General features: G+C 35.5%; 1 pseudogene; it reads left to right on the forward strand.

Moving 5' to 3' along the window:
* Window positions 1-1350: 1350 nt before the first annotated feature.
* Window positions 1351-6018, forward strand: LOC132316632 (L-tryptophan--pyruvate aminotransferase 1-like; annotated as a pseudogene).
* Window positions 6019-17535: the final 11517 nt, after the last annotated feature.

A 17535-nucleotide genomic window follows, 5' to 3' on the forward strand; every position in this document is an offset into this window, starting at 1 on the left:
TAGATTTTGTCTCTAAGATTAATTAAAATTTTCAATTGGCCCCCAATCTTTTTCAAGACACATATATTGATCCAAAATAAAGAATGTGAAAATAAATTTAATTTGTGTTTTTTTGAAATTTAGATGTTTTTCAACTTGCACTCTTTTAATTATACTTTTAAAATGTCAAATTTTATGAAACAAAAATTTAAGCTCATTATTATTATAGTCATTTTTTTTTGGTAAATAATTATTATAGTTGTTATCTCAACACATTGTTATTTTATTTATATATACACGTACAATATCTATAATATTAATTGAAGAGAGAGAAAAAGGAATAAAATAATTAATGTTCCCTCATGTTTGGTAAGAATGCATGAAGTATTTTTTGTATAATGGTATTTACAAGAAAAATATCTAAGATTTTATAACAATCTTTATTGGCAAGTCCTAAAAATATTTGGAAAGAAGAAAAAGTACAGTATTATGAAACTCTCAATAACAATAATAATATCATTTATATACTTTTAGTTATTACTTTCTAAATAACAAATTTTATAACTATTTGTATCTTGTTTAATAACTCAATAATAATCTTGTTAATTTTTTTTTGTTAAAAATTGAGTTAAAATTCATTATGTTGTTGAATTGTGGAATCTACTTAATTTTCTTCTTTCAAAAATTATATATTTGAAAAATTAAAACAATTGACAAAGGAAATTTGTTTTTCTAATAATGCTTATTTCTTTACATTTCTTCTCCATAATTTTCTTTTAACATCAATTTTTTATTATTAAGTTGTATTTTTTTTTTTTTTTCATTTTCTCAAGATATATATACTATGACCAGTATTTAAAAATAAATTAAATTACAATTGATTTATAAATGTTTCTTTTAAAATTTTTTTTTTTTTGTTACATAGTTCAAATTCAATCCCCCAACCTTAAATTCCTGACTCGGCCCTGAATTAACATATAACCGTAATCCAGCTATACTTTTTTGTGGATCCACATCACATTGTAAGATAATAAACCCTGTATAAGTTGAAATGGAGTGGATACATAAATAAAAAGAAGAAATAAAAATAAAAAGAGTTAAGAGAGCAAAATAAAGCTTGACACATTTAATATCCTTTATTGTTTCATCATTTAATACCCTAAAAATATCTAATTTAGATATTATTTGAAAAATTAAAAAAGAAAAGAGTCACAAGTCACGAGTCGACTCACGACCCTCCCATCTTCTGGTAATTAATTTATATAGAAGCATAGGTGTGCCTACCAAGAAACATTTATACATGTGATATTAACGTATTCTTGTTGTTTTTTAAAGATGGGCTCTTGTGAAGGATAAAGATGCGGCAAAAAGATGACAAAGTTCATAGAGCTCAACACAGTTGATGTGTCCAAGGAATTCCAACTTCAAGCTACAAAGGTCCTAGGTGTCATTGATAACTGTCAATACTGTGATACTCTAGATTCAGATACTGTGTTTGAATATGGTAAACTTATAGTGTCTAAGAGATGGAACAAGTTAAGAGACGTGGTGGGACAAAGCCACATGTTCAGTCTACTATATAAAAGCCACATGTTCAGTCTACTATATAATACTGTAATAATTATTCATGTACATTTTTTCTTTTTAATTGTAACTCATCGTCTTTTCTTTATATTTTCCTTTCTAATATCAATTTTCATCTATTATTAAGTTGTATTTTTCTCAATTTTGAATTTTCTCAAAATATATATACTATGACTAGTAATTATAAAAAAAATCATATTACAATTGATTTATAAAATTTTCAAACTTTAGTTACATAGTACAAATTTAGCCCCCCAACTTAAATTTTTTGACTCCGCCCTTGCTCTCGTTACGGTCCAACCACCCGGCACCTTACGGGTGGACACACCCAAGCAGGCTCGAATCCTCTCCCTCCTTAAAATGGGAATGTTATATCATTGAACTAGATACCCTTTAGTAACATCAATGAAACTTTGTCTATAATATTTATTGTCTAGGATAAAGTTTACAATACGAGTGAGTATTCACCCCGCCTAATGCACAATCATAAAAAGCTCTCAATTTGCCTTGATAGTAGAGAAATTAATAATTTTCAAGGGAGAGAGAGACAAAAAAAAAATAATAATAATAAAAATAAAATAAAAAAGAAAAGAAAAGAGAAAGAAACATGACTTTGTATTGAGTGGAAATTTCATGTGTAAAATACTTTTGGAGTATTGTATACTTTCTTGTAATCATACAAAAAAAATCCTACTGATTTTCTCTCCTCATTTTTAGGATTTTGACGACTTTTTCTAATTACCATCTATCTTTAATTAATCGGTAAATTTTAAAAATAAATTCTCTGTCTCTAAAATTTATTGACCTTCTTAGCCTACTGATTTTCTCTTCTCATATATTTCAGGATTTTTCTAATTATCATGCATCTTTCTTTAATTAATTGATAAATTTTCAAATAATAAATTTAAAATCAATAGTAATGGTATGTTGAACCGTCACGACTCCACGACCTTTCAACCTCATCTCTTAGATGTAATATAAATCTCATTTAATGTATGAGATTGAAAAGCTTTAATATTTACAATAATAATAATAATAATAATAATTCATTTATTATTTCTTTTGTCTCATATTAATAGTCTATTTTTTCCTTTTAGAGTGTCTCAAATTAAATATCTATTTTGAAAGGTCAAACAAAATAAATGTTATCTTTTCATAATTACCCTTCTAACTTTTCAAAAATCTTACAACTTAGTGTTATATATTCTATTTGTTCCATAATAGATGTCCTTATGTAGAGTAGAACTTTTTAAGGGGATATGTAATTATTGCATTGTCCCCTTTTAAAATTATAAAATTATCCTTTCAAGTTTAAATATATATATAATCATGTTTGAAATTTTTTTAAATTTTAAGGGTATTTTATAGAAAAATGTGAAATATATTGTTTAAATTTAGTAAGTTGACAAGTATTTTGGGATAACTCAAAAATAAAATATGGACAACTATGATGGAATGGAGGGAGTATATTTAATATTTAAAGAACAATTTAGTAATTTGAAAAAGAGACAATGCATTAATTAATTGCATGTCCCTTTTAAAAATTATAAAATCAAAGATGGACAACTAATAAGGGACGAAGTGAGTATCATTTTTATCACCAAGTTCTTCCTAAAATCTAGGAAGCCCTGTGCTCTTTCATCATTTATTAATACCCTCAAGATATTTGAGAAGAGAAGAGAAGAGAAGAGAAAGAGAAAGAGAAAGAGAAAGAGAAAAAAAAAAACAGAGAGAGAGACACGACCCTCCAATCTTCTGGTATTTATATAGTGCTAATACCTAACCAGAAATGTGTGACTCAGAAACGACCAAGAAGTTTGGGTTTCCTTAACAAAAAATATACCTAGAGAGAGAGAAGAGAGAGAACGTGTGGAACAGAGAAGGCTCGTGTGGCTCGTGTGGTCTTGATCACTCGGAAGCAAGAGAGAATGGCACAACCCTCTCATCCCATTCTCTCATTAACCTTGATCAGTAAGTCTCTTAATGCATTCTTTTTTCTTTTTTCTTTTTGGGTAATGTTTAAATTAGATAACCACCATTTTGATCAGTTGAAAATGGTGGTGTTTAAGTTGGATAACATACAAACTTGCTTCCGCAAGAAAAAAACAGAATGTTGGGTTGAGATGATTGTTCACTTATTTCATAAAGTTAATTGGTTTCGATCAACATACAACTATTCAAGTGTTGCAATCACAGTCGATCAATTAATATGTTTGGAAATAACTCTTGCTATATAAGTTTTAAAGGGACAGATTCTAATGAATTTAAGATTCTTGCATGGTTAGAATTAGAACGGAGGGGTCCCTAAGGAAATTTTCTATTTAAAGGTGTATACATAAGCTTAATTAGTCCCAAAACCAAATTTAATTATTGAGTTCTATGTATATTAACTTTAGTCATTGATTGTATGATTTAAAAGCAAAATGGATCATAAGTTGTGGATATGTGTTTCATGTTTCACTTACAAATGGTACGGTGATTAATATTACGTGCTAATGTGAAATTGCTTTTTGTTTTTTTGGTGTGACAGTGGTGATCCAACCTTGTTTGAGGCTTATTGGCGGTGCATCGGTGACAAGTGCACAGTGGTGATCTCGGGCTATCAGTCACTGAGATATTTTGCCAATATGAAGAACTTATGCTGGTTTATGGAGCCAAAATGGGAGGTATCGATCAAGCGATTGCATCGTGTGGTTGGCAATGCAGTGACCGAAGATTATCATGTGGTTGTGGGGATGGGTTCCACCCAACTCTATCAGGCTGCATTGTATGCACTCTCCCCTTCTGATACACTCGAACCGGTCAGTGTGGTCTGTGCGGTTCCTTACTACTCGGTGAGCCTCAATCGTAATTCGTTGACTTTTCTTTTGAACTAAACGTGTTTAAGGATGGACAGTGATTAGAATCTTTAAGTCTCTTAAAATAAAGAACTTATTGTTTCATGTTTTTGTCCATCATGATCATGTCTCTAGGTGATACTTTAGAAAAACAGACTTAGAAAAACAGACTCTTAGTCTGTCTGAATAGGACGAACAAGAAATACTACAAACACATGAACGTTCGTCTAATTTTGAGGACTTCTAGACATTACAAAAGCATAGTAACATGGATATAAAAAATTCTGAGAATCCTGGTTTTGCATTGCAAGAACACAAAATTGTTATGGCAGGTACATATATAGCACATGTAATTATGGCGCCCACGCAATTATTATTTCAGGTACACAAAATTATTGTGACGGTACATAATCACATGTAATTTTTATCATTTTAAATTGAATACGAGTGAACCAATCAATACAACATTAATTAACACTTTCTGTTCCTAATTTATAATTTAATTTATTTGTTTTGGTTTATTGTTTAAAGTAATATCTAGAAGTGACAGACTTCTTGCTGTCAGGGCTGTACAAGTGGGGAGGTGATGCACATGGCTTCGATAAGGATGGAGCTTACATTGAATTAGTCACTTCGCCAAACAACCCGGATGGAACTACTACAGAAGCCATTGTCAAGAGAAAAGGAGATGAAGGGAAGCTTGTCCACGACCTTGCCTACTACTGGCCACAATTTACTCCCATTACCAGTGCAGCTGCTCATGATATTATGTTGTTTACAGTCTCCAAGTGTACTGGACATGCTGGATCACGCATTGGATAATTTTCTACATTTTGATCAACTTTTAAACGTTTGCCTATCAAGAAACATTTACACCTGTTGTGACAAACATGCAATAGCAATGTACAAAACAAGTACACTACACAGAATATAGAGATTTAATTTAGTGTTATTAATTAACCATATAGTATACTTAATCAAGAGATTTTTATTTTATTTTTTTAAAGATGGGCTCTTGTGAAGGATAAAGATGTGGCGAAAAAGATGACAAAGTTCATAGAGCTCAATACAATTGGTGTGTCCAAAGAATCCCAACTTCGAGCTGCAAAGGTCCTTGGTGTTATTGCAGATAGTTGCCAATATTGTGACACTCCTGACTCAGATAATGTGTTTGAATATGGTAAACTTATAATGTCTGAGAGATGGAACAAGTTAAGGGATGTGGTGGGACAAAGCAAAATGTTCAGTCTGCCTGAGTACACGAAAGAATACTGTAATTTCATGGGAAAGTTCACTGAATCATATCCCGGTAATGATACTTATATATAGATTGAAAGTTTGATGTAAAAGTTATAGATAATATGATGGTTGGTGCAAAATATCATATAATTTAATTAATATATTGGTTTTTCTGTTTCTTCTCGCAGCCTTTGCATGGATGAAGTGCAATAGGAATATAGAGGACTGCGCAGAGTTTTTTCGAGGGCACAAGATTCTAACAAGAAGCGGAAAGCGATTTGGGGCTGATTCGAAGCATGTTAGGGTTAGTATGGTGAGCAAGGAAGAAGAATTTAACCTCTTTATAAAGAGGTTGGTGACTATTCAGGAGAATATTTGATTATGATGTAGAATTTTACCTAGTCATGCAACATTTAGGTTAGTTATAGAAATATAGAAACATAGGATAATGAGTCCAGTTTATGATGTTGCTTCCTTGATGCCTAGATGGTGTTATCATATATGTATGTTAAAATATTGTTCTATAATTAAATAAATCTTGAGAAATAAATTGTTGTCATCATTGAATTGGCTGAGGTGATCTGTGTGCTAATATGTGGTTCATATCTACATGATAAGAAGTTAAATTTACTATGCTATACTATAAATTTCAAATTGAAATATACTATAAATTTATACTTAGTAACGGTGGTCTGCAGCTTGGTTCGGTGACATTAGGTTCGGTCACATTGGGTTTGGTGTACTGTATGACCAGATTTATGCTTGAAAACCTAGCATCAAACAACACAGGTTTGCTACCATCTCCCTTTACAACAGCAGGTTTAACTATGTTCCTCATTTCGACCCTGTTCTCTTAAAGAACTTCCTAGTCTCAGCACAGGTATCCCGGAATCTTAATTTCCAAATACACTGCAGACATTAACGTCGGCTGCATAACTAGAAGATATGGAAAAACCCACAATACTTCTTCGAAGCAATATTTGCCTTCCCCAGTATTGTTACCAGCACCAGTATTGCTACCGACAATTCCTTCAGCAATATGGTCGTCATTGTAGCAGAGTTCAGTTGCAATGTGCCACAACGGAAGGCTTTCATCATAATATGTTGGGAGAGATAACAATAAACAAACACAACGGAATAACTCTTCTCCCTATATGCAAGCAAATATAGTGTATGTCTATTTTTATATGTGCTGAAAATAATAGAGGAAAAATTTAATCACACCAGGCCACAAGAACACAAGCAAATTTTTACGTGGAAAACTTCCCCAGTGTGAGGAAAAAAAAAAACCACGGGACCTAGTCCAGTTGAAATCTCCACTATCAACCAAATAATGGGTACACAAAGTCTTCTCTAATCGTAATTAGAAGTTACAATATATCTCATCAAGATATCACCAATCTTGGCAAAAAACAAAGAGAATTGGAGAGAAAAATACCAAAAACCCGGTTACTGTTCACGGGCACGAATCACTGTTCCCGAGCTCAAAATCTGATCTTCACCGTTCAGATTTTAACTCATTGAGTCGTGAACTTCTCCTCCAAATTTCAGCTCGATCGGACCACGGACGAAGCGGGATCGGAGGTTTGATGAAATCTGGGCAGTATATGGAAAAACTGCGTTTTTCCTCTCTCTCTTTCTCTTGTGAAAGCTACGGCTTATCTTCCTCTCTTTTTATTCTGACTTCCTTAAGGTTATTCACCCTAAAGAGTTGGGCTTTGGGCTTTAATAAAACCCACTTGGGCTTTCCTCCATATAGAAGGAAATAAACCCAACAAATCTCTCCCATTCCGACTATATAGAGGGAATCGCCATCCCGGCGATCGAACAACAAACTTCAAGCTTCGCTCTTGGTAGGGTCTTTGTCAACATATCAGAACCATTATCATTAGTGTGAACCTTCTCAAGTTCAAGTAACTTACTGTTCAACGCATCTCTGATCCAATGGTATCGTACATCAATGTGCTTAGATCTTGCATGAAAACTGGAATTCTTAGCAAGATGAATAGCACTCTGGCTATCACAAAACAACACAAACCTCTGCTGCTTGAAACCAAGTTCTCTTAAGAACTTCTTTGCTGATAGCAACTCTTTAGTTGCTTCCGTTGCTGCAATAAACTCTGCCTCTGTCGTAGAAAGAGCAATACACTTTAGAAGTCTCGATTGCCAACTTACAACCCCACCTGCAAAAGTGATCAAATAAGCCGAAGTAGACTTACGAGTATCCACATCCCTTGCCGAATCTGCATCTGTGTAGCCAACTAACAATGGTTGTCCGTTTCCCAAACCAAGTCTCAAACGGGAAGTGCCTCGAAGATACCTCATGATCCACTTCATTGCATTCCAATGCTCTCTTCCCGGATTTGACAAGAATCAGCTAACTACACCAACTGCATGGGCTATATCTGGTCTTGTGCAAATTATTGCATACATCAAACTTCCTACTGCCGAGGCGTAAGGAACTCTTTCCACGTCTTCCTTTTTCCCTATCTGTAGAAGGACATTGCTTTGTACTCAGTTTGAAGTGGGTAGCAAGAGGAGAGCTAACCACTTTAGTGTTGTCTATATTAAACCTCTGAAGCACTTTTTTCAATGTACTCCTCCTGTGACAAATATAACTTCTTGGCACTCCTATCACGACTGATTCTTTCTTTGCTAGCCCCAAATCCTTTATAGCAAATGACTTACTCAATTGTTTCTTCAACTGGTCAATCCTTGAAGATTCCTGCCAACAATCAACATGTCATCCACATAAAGCAGTAGAATAATAAAATCATCATCAGAGAAATTTTGAACAAATACACAGTGATCAGAAGTTGTCTTCTTATAGCCTTACTCCCCCATAATAAACTCAAACTTCTTATACCATTGTCTCGGTGCTTGTTTCAAACCATATAGGCTTTTCTTCAGCTTGCACACATAATCCTCTTTCCCTTTCACTTTGAAACCCTCTGGCTGCTTCATATAAGTCTCTTCCTCCAAATCACAATGAAGGAAGACAGTTTTCACATCCATCTGCTCAACTTCCAAGTCAAGACTAGCTGATAGGCCGAGTGCTATACGGATCAATGACATCTTTACGACTGAAGAGAAGATCTCATCAAAGTCAATACCTTTTCTCTGACCGAACCCTTTGACAACCAATCTAGCTTTGTACAGTGGCCGTGAAGAGAACCCATTTGGCTTCTTCCTGTAAATCCACTTGTTTTCCAAAGCTATTTTTCTTTTAGGTAGCTTTACTAACTCAAAGGTGTGGTTATCATACAATGACTGCATCTCATCTTGCATGGCCTCAACCCACTCTGTCTTCTGTTCATTTTCTATGGCTTCTGCAAAACATTGGGGCTCTCCCCCGTCAGTCAATAACACATACTGCTCTGCTGAATACCAAGTAGAAGGACATCGATCTCTGTGAGACTTCCTGGATAGAATCTCTGGTGGAATCTCTAGCGCTGTCAACTGCTCATCAGTCTCAACATCTCCCTGAACCTGTAGAGGAACATCCACATCACCTGTACACTGGTGGTCATCCTGAACATCATTCTCAACCTGAGATGACAGATTCTTTAGATGAGCTAGATCTACATCAGTTAAGATATCATCTTGTTGAGACATAGATTTCCCTGCTTTCTCAATATCCTGAATCATCTGATCTTCTACAAACACGACATCTCTGCTTCTCACAATTTTCTTCTCAACTGGATCATAAAGCTTATACCCAAACTCATCTTGGCCATAGCCAAGGAATATACACTGTCGCGTTTTCACATCAAGTTTGGACCTTTCATCTTTTGGAATATGCACAAATGTTTTGCACCCAAAAACACGCAGATGATTATAAAAGACATCCTTACCTGTCCAAACTTGGTCTGGCACATCAAACTATAGAGGAATACAAGGTGTAAGATTCAACACATGAACAACTGTGCTCAATGCCTCCCCCCAAAAGGATTTTGGCAACTGGGCTTGTGAAAGCAAACATCTCACTCTCTCAACCAGTGTCCTGTTTATCCTTTCTACTACGGCATTCAACTGAGGAGTTTTAGGAGTTGTCTTTTGATGCCGGATACCCTGCTGTCTACAATACTCATCAAAAGGACCAAAATATTCTCCGCTGTTATCAGTACGAATGCATCTCAGTTTCTTCCCAATCTGTCTCTCAACTAGGGCTTGAAATTGCTTGAACACTGCTAACACTTGGACTTTTGAATTTAAGGTATATACCCACAACTTCCTTGAATGATCATCTATGAAGGTTACAAAGTATCTGGAGCCACCAAGTGTTCTCTTCTTCATAGGGCCACACACATCTAAATGTACCAAATCCAGTATCTCTGACTTTACCGAATGAGGGGAATTCTTAAAGGAGACTCTGCTCTGCTTCCCTGACAAACAATGAGTACACTTTTTCAGAAGTGTACTTTTTAGTCCACATAGTAGACTTTTCTTCCCAAGTAGAGCTAATCCTTTCTCACTCATGTGAGCCAATCTCTTATGCCACAACTCAGTTGTATCATTATCCTCCATCGCATTAACAATGTTATTGGAGATCTTTGTTTGCAGAACATACAACGCAGAGTGCTTAATGCCTTGAGCCACAACCATAGCACCTCTAGTGAGCTTCCACTGGCCATCACTGAAAATGCTGCAATACCCTTCAACATCAAGTTTACCTGTAGAAATCAAATTCAAACGAATGTCAGGAAAATGCTTCATATCTCTGAGAACTAACCTCGTGCCATTATTCGTCTTCAGATACACATCCCCAATTCCAATGGCTTTAACCAAGCCATCATTGCCCATCATTACTGTTCTAAAATCACCAGATTTATAAGATGTAAAGAAATCCTTCCGAGATGTAGCATGAATAGAGCAACACTGTCAATCACCCAATTGGTCTCATTGTATGCAACATTTATCGTCTCATCATCATAAATAATGAGGAAGTCTGTAGGAGTGGTGGTAGCAACTCTGTCATCACCATCTTTGTCATCTCTATTCTTCGTTCCCTTCCCTTTCTCATTCTTGTTTTCTTTCTTCAATTGCCTGCAATATTTCTTGATGTATCCCTTTTCCCCGCAATGATAACACTCAACATTTGCAAACTTGTTGGACTTACTTCTATTGTTATTTCTGTTCTTCGGACCTCTGCTCTTACTTCTCCCCCTCTTTTCTGTAACCATGATCTCTGACTGTGAAGAGGATCCCTATGTTTTTCTTCTCATCTCTTCATTTAGCAAACAACTCTTGGCCATATCCATTGTGATTACACCTTCTGGAGCGGAGTTAGACAATGAAGTTCTGAGCGTCTCCCACGAGTCCGGTAATGAACCAAGCAACTATAACCCTTGTATCTCATCATCAAACTTAATTCCCATTCCAGCCAGTTGATTAATAATTCCTTGGAATGTATTCAGGTGATCAGATAAAGGAGTCCCGTCCTGGTATCTCAAAGCCATCATCTGCTTAATCAGAAACAATTTATTATTTCCAGTCTTTCTAGCATATAGCTATTCAAGCTTACTCCATAGAGAACGTGCATTCATTTCTCCACTAATATGGTTCAAAACATTATCATCTACCCACTGCCTGATATACCCACACACCTGTCGATATAAGAAAGTCCATTCCACATCAGACTTATTTTCTGGCTTTTCAGCACTAAACACCGGTAGGTAATAATCTTTCACATAAAAAAGATCCTCCATTTTTCCTTTCCATATGTGATAATTTGAACAATTGAGATTAATCATTCTACTCGTATTTGCTTCCATAACTTAAACTGCCAACCTGACAATCTGTTAACCTGGCGCTCTGATACCACTTTGTTAGAAAATATAACAATAAACAAACACAGCGGAACAATAAATAAACACAGCGGAATAACTCTTCTCCCTATATACAAGCAAATATAGTGTATCTTTACTTTTATATGTGTTGAAAATAATAGAGAAAAAATTCAATCACACCAAGCCACAAAAACACAAACAATTTTTTACGTGGAAAAGTTCCCCAGTGTGAGGAAGAAAAAACCACGGGACCTAGTCTAGTTGAAATCTCCACTATGAACTAAATAATGGGTACACAAAGTCTTCTCTAATCGCAATTAGAGGCTACAATACATCTCATCAAGATATCACCAATATTGGCAAAAAACAAAGAGAATTGGAGAGAAAAATACCAAAAACCCTGTTACTGTTCACGGGCACGAATTACTGTTCCCGAGCTCAAAATTTGATCTCCACCGTTCAGATTTTAACTCATTGAGTCGTGAACCTCTCCTCTAAATTTCAGCTCTATCAGACCACGGACAAAGCGGGTTCGGAGGTTTGATGAAATCTGGCTAGTATATGGAAAAATTGCGTTTTTCCTCTCTCTCTCTTGTAAAAGTTACGGCTGATCTTCCTCTCTTTTTATTCTGACTTCCTTAAGGTTATTCACCCTAAAGAGTTGGGCTTTGGGCTTTAATAAAACCCACTTAGGCTTTCCTCCATATAGAAGGAAATAAACCCAACATAATCCACATCAACAAATATAAGGAAGTAAGGTGCTGTAGCCTGGTCCTTTTCCAAGAATCTAATCACCTCTGAACATATCTTCTTGGCAGTTACCAAATCTTCTACTTTCAAAGATTTTTAAATGAGTTTAACTTGTTTTGTATTATTGAGATTTCTCTGATTTTCAAGTAGTAAGAGTGACCTTATGCCGGGAGTACTTTTTTTCATCTCATGGATCAAAAAGAAAAATATAAGTATTTCTGCGTTGGGAGACTCTTGTATTATTTCTGCTTTCTTGCATGTTTTTCTTCTTTTTTGTATGTTTCTATGGGTTGATGCCTTTTTCTTGTATTGTTGTGAATAATATAGTAAAGGTTTGAAACCTTAGGGGCTTTAGTAAATTCGTGGGTGTTCATGTCTTTATGGTGTTCATTTCTTACATTCTTGTAAACTTAAACAAAGAAAAGTTATTTTTATTTTTGACTTAGTGCCATCACGGAGAATTCAAAATCGACCTCAGTTATTTTTATTTTTGGCTTAGTGCCATCATAGAGATTCAAAATCGACCTCCGTGACATCTAAGCATTCTTTTTTTCTATGTATTATTGTAGCATTATCACTTTCAAGTATCCATATGAGCCTTGCTGCTCGCCACCTATTGCAAACGTCTCCACTTGAAGCACAAACACTGCCTACCATCCCTACAATACCACCTCGATCTGCCTAAAACCACATTGCCTCCATTGCCCGCGATGCCAACACTGCCTAAAGCCACAATGCCACCATTACCAAGCACCGCGCTACCAGCATTGCCAACCATGCCCACACTTCCTAAGGTGGCACTACTTCCATTGCCGGTTACTTCACTGTCCACTATCCCATCTTCAATCCCGACCATCCAAGCAACAATGCCAACAATTCAATTCTTCTCACCACCTCCATCCACAACTAGCCCATGAGATGCTACCACTCCTTTCATCTTTCTTCCAATTAGACCATGTGATATATGCTTTTACTTTGGTAGCGAGTGAGTCCATATAAGTATTTGTTGTCTATCAGTGTGTAAGATTTCCATTTTATTGATTTGTGGAGTCATTTTTTTATTGTTTTATTGTCCTTGAAATTATTGTTTATTGTTGTTCTGTATGAATGCAATTCCATGGCCTTCATGTGCTATTTAATATATATATATATATATATATATATATATATATATTTCTCTTTTCAGAATAATAAAAATTAAATGAATGAAATGAAAATAAAATTGTTGTGTGAAGGACATATCAAACGTAATCTTACAACATTGATAAAGATAAATAATAATATTAAAAAAAAAAATCCTACAATGAGTGCAATACAACAATGGTACTTCTTCTAAACAATAATTATTTCAGATTAGTCTAAATGAAATTTTCTCACATTTCGGATTTCCTGTCAGGATTGCAATTTCAATGTTTTATTTTTTATTTTTTTATATATCCACAAAAAACTTACGACTGTCTGTGTGAGTGTAAACTTGTTCATGGAAGTGATGAGAATGAAGTAACTTAATTTTTGCTCAAAATTGATTCAAATTTAAAACTCAAACTGTAACAATTTCGAGTCAACCAATCTCTAGAGTTGTGTTGAAAATAAACTTGATTTTAGAATTTTAGTAGTAATTAGTATTTTCAAGTATTTAGTATACATGATGCATATATGTGTGCATTTTATGTAAGTGGCGTAGTAAATAGTCTTTTTTTTATTTTTTTTATTTTTATAAGGGTAAGCTTGTATTGATGATAGAATAATTACATGGAGCCCTCAACGAAGAGGGGAAAACAAAATAACATGAAAGCCGAGGCCATTTAGAGACAATAAGACAATAATAGGTTCAAGGCCCTATATAATACACAGCAACCATTGAAACATTGCAAAAACTTTGTCTTGTTTTTTTTTTTTTGGATAATGGTAAACTTGTATATAAGAGGTGAGAATGTACAAGGGGCCAAAAGAGGGAGAACAACAACACACTGCACTCCAAGGCAGCCAAGAAACAAAACAAACAAAAGAAAATCCTAAAATAAACAACTACAGCACTGATGCAACAGGCTAACCCAACAATGAACTGGACAACTTATAACCTATGAGACTAGCCAAGACTGTATACATGAAATGGAACAAGCCTGCATAAATATGGCAAGAAGATCACTCTCAGTTGAGATAAGCTTCAAATCAGCACTCCTTTTAAGCATGATTGTTGTAAGTCTTGATTTAAGCAATAATGTGGCGAGGTGAATAAGAAACATTTTTGAAGGCTTTTCCATTTCTCTCAATCCAAATGAAATAGATGGCTGCTGACAGTAAAAGCTTATGTGTTAGGCTTTCTGGAGCAATCCAATGTATTGAACACCATTGGATCAAGTCGTTCCAACCACAAAGAGATATGTGGAAACCTGTAACCTCTTGTATGAACCTCTAAATCTATGAGCTGTAACTACATTTGAAGAACAAGTGATCCATAGACTCACTCTCAGTATGACATAGGTAGCATCTATTTACATAGTGCTTGTGCAGCATTGGTTTGGAGTCAAGTATTAAAAGTCTACCTCTGACTGTTAGCCAAGCAATACAGCTATGCTTTGGAATGTGATGCTTAAACCAAATTAGCTTGTTCCAACTGAAGATTGGTAAAGGAGGTGAAAATTATGCTGTGGTGTGAGAAAATGAGAAGATATCTGTAGGACTGGGCATCCACACAATGCTGTCCAGCTGATTCGAGGGTGAAGGAAAGGAGTATAACTGAGAAATGAAGCATAATGATTGAAAATAGTGTGAGTAGGCTGCTGAGATAGGAACCATCCAATGATTATTGGAAATTAGGCTATCAACTGTGACCCTAGTGTCCAGTTGAAGAATTTCAAATTCACTGAGTCCTAATTGTGAAACAATGGGGCTATTTGGGAGCCAATAATCCAGCCAAAGTCTTGTATCCTTCCCACACCCTACTCTGCACCTTATGATGCCTCTTGCCATCCTCCTCAGCCTAAGTATGTCTCTCCAAAAATCAGAACTCAATGTAGAGGGTTTGATGCTCCAAAAGCTTCTTCCTTTGATGAGATAATAATTGGTCCAAGCCACCCACAAACTCACCTTTCTCTAGCACAGCTTCCAAAAATGCTTCAACATTACAACTCTATTTGACATTTCAAGGTCTGGAAACCCCAAACCCCTATGAATTTTAGGCCTACACACTACAACCCAGGCAACCTTTGCTCCACTCTTTTTCAAATCTGTTCCAGACTAATAAAAGCTACTAAGGATTTGGTTGATATCATCCAACACCTTGTTAGGAAGAGAAAATACTTGAGACCAGTAAGATTGGATTGCAAACAACACAGACTTAATGAGGACAACTCTCTCAGCATAAGATAAGAACTTGGATGTCCAACTCCCAACTCTTCTAGTTATTCTTTCAACCAATGTTTGTCAGTCCCTTGCTTTGATTGTTATGGCAGACAGTGGTAAGTCCAAGGATATGGTTGGAAGAGTCCCTACATCAAATTGCAGAAAAACAAGAATGCTGGCTTTAGTCTGAGAATCAACCCTTGAGAAAAATGCCTTGCATTTTGAAGGATTCATTTGCAGGCCAGAGAATGAGCAAAACAAATTGAAAGCTTCCAAAATGGTTTGGATAGAATCAAGGTTAGCATAAGAAAATACCAGTATGTCATCTGCAAAAGTGAGGTGTGTAATAGACAGCTTCTTGCACCTCTAATGGAACTTAAAATAGGGGTTAGACCTGACTTTGTGATTAATTGAAAGAGTAAGGACTTCCATTGCAAGCACAAACAACAATGGTGAGATAGGATCACCCTGCCTAATCCCTCTCTTACCCTTAAAGAAGCCAAATAGTTCACCATTGAGGGAAATAGAGTAAGCTGGTGTAGTAATACACTGTGATATCTAATTCACAAATGTTGCATGAAAACCAAAAATGTGTAAGGCATCAATAATGAACTACCAGTGTATTGAATCAAATGCCTTCATTAAATCAATCTTGAGAGCACAATTTGGAGGGTGGCTTGATTTATTGTAACCATTCAAGAGTTCATGGGCCAGGATGACATTATCTAAAATGTGCCTACCTTTGACAAAAGCATTTTGACAAGGGCTTATAAGGGTTGAGAGAATAGGGCCTAATTTCAGTGCTAGAAGCTTGGAAATGGCTTTATAGATCAAATTACAGCAGGATATAGGTAGAAAATCACTTACAACTGAGGGGTTAGGAACCTTTGGTACCAATGCTATATATGAACAATTAATCTCTAATTAGCATTTTTCCAGAGATAAAGAAATCTCTAATTGCAGCTGTAATGACCCGGTTATTTTATTCCTTTTCCTTTTTCCTCAAATTTTGCGGATAAATTTTTTTCCGTTGTTTTTTCTTTTCTGTGGATAGTTTTTCGTCACTTAGTGTCGTCTTGAATGCTTGGAAATGGTTTCTAAGAATCTTTTCCATGGATTGACAACTTCCTTTGAGGACCGAGTCATTTCCACAATTTTCATTTTTCGACACTATTCACTTTTTTGTCCTTATTCCTATTTCGTCCTTTTCCCTATTTCGTCTTTTCCCCGTTTGTCACTTTGTTGCAAAACCTCACTTCTTGTGCTCGGAGTTGATTTTTGACTTCACGTATCTTTATCATGAGTGGTTTCCACGAAATACGTATCTTTACTTTTGTAGGAAAGTACTCTGATTGCTCCCGGTGTCCATAGGGGCATGGATGCATAATTCTTTGAAATTAATTTCTTTTCTAGGGGTATTTTTTGTAAATATCTTTTGAAGATATTTTATTTCAGGGGTATCTAAGAAAATATCTTTTGGAAGATATTTTCATTCTGGGGCAGTTTTGTAATTAACCTTTTTTTGTGGGGGCCATTGTGCAATTAATGAAAGTTCTGCAAATTATCTTCTTTTGAGCCTGGATTCTCGTACAGGATTCATTTTCACTTTTCATCGAGTCGTAAACTCTTAGAAGTCCCTTCTGGTCCATGTTTTCCAATTTCAGGGTTTTTTGCCCCAGTTTGCGCCAAACTTGTTTGGGGCATAACTTTCTGCTCAGGACTCAGTTTTTGACGTCATTTATTCCGTTATTCTTATTTTCTCATTTTGAATCTTTCTCATTCACAGAGTTTCATCATTTGAGAGCGTCTTCTCAAATTTCACTTTTCCGGATCCGGCGGGGCCCGTTTGGGGCACTTTTTGAGATTTCTATAAAAGGGGGATGAGATATTTTATTTTTTCATCTTCCTCACTCTCTTGCACGACCTAAAGCTTCCATGGCAGCCCAAGGGAGGCTGCCACCTTCTCTCTCCTCATTTGAACTTCATTTCTTTGTCAAAACATAGTAAGGCCT

This window comes from Cornus florida, unplaced genomic scaffold, assembly GCF_030987335.1.
Source record: "Cornus florida cultivar Cherokee Brave unplaced genomic scaffold, ASM3098733v1 CherokeeBrave_3.0.0_Hap2_Chr07, whole genome shotgun sequence".
Classification (NCBI taxonomy): domain Eukaryota; kingdom Viridiplantae; phylum Streptophyta; class Magnoliopsida; order Cornales; family Cornaceae; genus Cornus; species Cornus florida.